The following is a 4,085-nucleotide window of genomic DNA, read 5'->3' as shown; positions in this document are numbered from 1 at the left end:
CTCAGGTTTTAATGGTGTCTGTAGTAGAAAAGCACGATTTTTTAAAAGAAATTAATGTATTAACAGTAAAAAAAAACAACGTTTATGTTATAATAATGGTAAATCAATTATATTGACATAAACCATTATTTAATATTTTATTAAATAGCAGTAAGAAAATTCCTGCTTTTGTTTATTAATTGACTTCATTATTGGACAGAAAATAAATTTACAACAAAATAGTATTGTTTTAAATGGTTAAATAATATTTTTTAAAATGAAATTTTGCTATAAATTAACACAACATTTTAAAATACTAAAATTTAAATTCGTTTTTAATAATTATGTTTCAAAGAAAATAGTTAAATAATAATAAATATGTTTTAAAAATGAAGTACCAGTAAAAAAAAACTAAATAAATAAAATAGACATTTACTAATATTTAATGGTGACAAACAGGACATTTTTAAATGCTAAATCTTAAATTAAAAAATGGATATGTGCTGATATTTAATGGTGAAAAATAGGAAATATTTAAACAGTAAATGTTAAATTTTTAAAAAGACATTTGCTGATGTTTAATGGTAAAAAACAGGAAATATTTAAACAGTAAATCTTAAATTAAAAAATGGACATTTTTGATATTTAATGGTGAAAAATATAAAATATTTAAACAGTAAATCTTACATTTGAAAAAAATGGACATTTTCTAATATTTACTAGTGAAAACTGGACATATTTAAACAGTAAATCTTAATTTAAAAATGGATATGTGCTGATATTTACTGGTGACAAATAGGGCATATTTAAATATTAAATCTTAAGTTAAAAAAAGAGCATTAACTAATATTTAATAACTAATATTTAATTAATATTTAATAATATTTAAATATTTAATTAATATTTAATATTTAATTAATATTTAAAAAATGGACATATTTAAACATCAAATCTTGAATAAAAAATGGACATTTGCTGATATTTTATAGTGAAAAACATGACATTTTTAAACAATAACTCTTAAATGAAAAATGGACGTGTTAATATTTAATGGTAAAAAATAGGAAATATTTAAACGGTAAATCTTAAATTAAAAAATGGACATTTGTTGATATTTAATGGTAAAACATAGGACATATTTAAATGGTAAATCTTAAATTTAAAAAAAATGGACATTTGTGGATATTTAATGGTGAAAGATAGGGCATATTTAAACAGTAAATATTAAATAAAAAATGGATATTTGTTGATATTTATTAGTGAAAAAATTGACATATTTAAACAATAACTCTTAAATAAAAATAACATTTGCTGATATTTAATGGTACAAAGGGGACATATTTAAATCTTAAATCTTAAATAAAAACAGCTCATTTCTGTTATATAACAGTATATTTAAAGTGAAGAACACCTCTAAGCTGGACGGTGGATCTGGACGTCGTCCTTGATGCACAGATTTGCACAGAGATGAGAAACAGCAGCAGACGATGTGTAAATAAAAATGTTTTACATACAGAATGTAAGAACGCTTCACCTGTCAGCGCTTCTGGAGCTGCTGGGAATAAAGAGCTGCTTTATGATGCAGCGTGAATCAGCAAACATTTCTCTGCTGCTTCGCTTTGAAAAACACAGTAAAGGAAACATCAGACGCTTGAATCATTTCTGCTCCCTCACTTCTTTAACTCGCTCATTAGGACCTAAAAGGCATTTTTTAGTCTTTTTTTTCTGCTCTCGACGATAAAAGAACATCTAGAAGTGTGTTTTTCTGTAGGAGCTGTTTGAACACGAAGCCCTGCGGTTTGTTTGCTGCACCACCCACAAGTCAAACATCAGCCGGACATTCAGTCGATGCCAAAATAACCTGCAGGACGGATGAAAAGGTCCGGATCGGTTCGTCCTCCATCACCGAGTCATCCCATGTACAGAGAAAAATGACCACAGGTGTTTTATTAGCAGGTTTATTCTCTAAAAAGTAACTGCAGAGACCTTTTCACATCATTTATTTACATTACACATGTAAATCCAAGGTTAAACTGTTATTTTACAGAACTTAAATTAATTAGAAGGTGTCATAACTCAAAAACATTGCTGTAAAATGTTGCTTTAATTCTTTCCTCTTGAGTGGAAATTTTTTTTTTTGAAAGTGAACAATAAAGACGTAGCACGAGAAAAGCATCTGAACACTGATTTTACATGTTGTAGGATCTGTTTTGTCTGTTTCCGACTGAAAATAAAAGCTGGCAGGTCGGGTGAGTCTCCGTCACGCCCTTAACCCTCATGTCGTCCTGCAGGTCAAAATTGACCCATTTTAAAGTTTGAAAATGTGGAAAAACAAACATATATTCACAGTGAAACACATTTTCAACATTTTTGGGAAATCTTTGAACATTCTTTGGTGGAAAAAAGAAATGTTAAAAATATTTCTGAAGAACATTCACAAAAAAATCTACCAAAATCCAGCAAATTTCACTGGATTTTGGTTGATTTTTTAAGATAATGTTATAAGTTTTACTGATATACATGTAATCACTTTAGATATTTTTAGGATTTTTTTGGAAGATTTTTACTCATTTTTTGAAAATATTTACAAGAATTTTCTTGCCAAATTTGTTTTTTGTTTTTTTTTTTAAATAAAACTTTTAAGGGAAACTTTTAAGGAATTATTGGAATTTTATTCCTGAAGATTTTGCAAATTTTCAGAAATTTTGGGAATTTTTTTGCTGAATTTTTTGACTTTTTTTCAGACAAGGAAACAATATTTTTTGGGGCCCGTAAATAGTAGGGAGCACCGCCCAAAAACCTGTCAAGCACGGCTCCTCTGAGTTCAACAAACATATGGCTCTGCCAGACAGCAAAGCCTGTCAAAAACAAGCTAAACTCATTGGAGTCACTCTCCATGGAAATCTTTAGTAAAAGGCAAAAGACTTGTGCGTTACGAAGAGAAACCAGAAGCAGCCCAAAAGCCTGGTCCTCCCAGCCACCACCCTCGTGGTGAGGCTGGCTTGTATTGGCCACGAGTAGCAGATCACAGGCCACGCCCAGTGCACCTCTCCTCCCTGTGTTGCCAAAGGCTCTGTCCAGTCGAATTGCAGCCCATTGGCTGTATGGCCAATCCTACTGCGGCTGGTCGTGTTCTGACGGTTGCCTTGTTTGTTTGGAAATCTAACAAACGCCGTGACTTGCGGGTTTTGAGACTTCGTCTCCCTGGCCGTTCTTTGCAAAGCATTTGCAGCAGCTGATGTGGAGTGATCTGACACTGTGGGAGCCCAGTGAGACTCAACAGCGGGCCACCCACAGGTCCGCAGGACGTCTGGCGACATTTTCCGGCCACTTCACTGAATTCAACTGAGTCAAGTAAGCACATTTCAAATGTAGATTTCACACAGGATAACTGTCGAGAGCAACACTTTCCTCAAGTAACAACCACTGCTAGGGTACATACAAGAAATTGCACACCGGTCATCGGTGTGCAAGGGAACTTCTTGACAAGTTCCTGTCTTGCCCACCACAAGTTCCTTTTTGTTAGGCTAGCAATCAGCCATACAAGGAACATCCCCTTTCCTTTGTCCACCCCTCTGTTGACGCGATCCCATGACATAGCAGGCCTGGACATCACCTGCACAAATCTTGACTCCACTCGAGATCAAAGTGCCTGTGCAAAAGGACAGTCCCACATGATGTGCACAACTGATTCATCGTCCGTGCAACCCTCTCTTGGACATGCAGGAGATCTCGCCAACCCATGCCGGTGCATTGTTTCGTGCACTGGCAAGCACCTGTGGAGACACAGCCAATTGAGATCCTTGAGCCCATTGTCAAGTCCACGTGGCTGGATCTCCCTCCAAGCGCTTGGTGACATCCCAATCACTGGTGGTGCACTCTTTCCCTGACCTCATTATACAGGGCTTGGGGATCAAGCCTCACTGCTCCCGCCGAAGCCTCTGGATGGGCTTTCAGCCACCTTGCAGCATGCTGGTAGTGCCAGGGTTGCTGCTCCACCCGTGGTGCCAAGTTGTCCCACACCATAAGCTCTCTCGCCTGATAGGCAAAAAACAGCCGCAGAAAGTAGCCTGATGGGTGCACTGTTGGGCCTGACAACTGAGCAC

General features: G+C 35.3%; 1 non-coding gene across 1 annotated transcript; it reads right to left on the bottom strand.

Moving 5' to 3' along the window:
• Positions 1 to 2,817: 2,817 nt before the first annotated feature.
• Positions 2,818 to 2,933, bottom strand: LOC111585176 (U5 spliceosomal RNA). Its single transcript, XR_002747802.1, has one exon. It is a non-coding gene; the product is annotated as a U5 spliceosomal RNA (small nuclear RNA).
• Between the last annotated feature and the right edge of the window lie 1,152 nt (positions 2,934 to 4,085).

Source organism: Amphiprion ocellaris, chromosome 2, assembly GCF_022539595.1.
Source record: "Amphiprion ocellaris isolate individual 3 ecotype Okinawa chromosome 2, ASM2253959v1, whole genome shotgun sequence".
Taxonomy (NCBI): domain Eukaryota; kingdom Metazoa; phylum Chordata; class Actinopteri; family Pomacentridae; genus Amphiprion; species Amphiprion ocellaris.
Note: the sequence above shows the minus strand (reverse complement) of the source record. Positions and strands in the feature narration are given on the sequence as shown.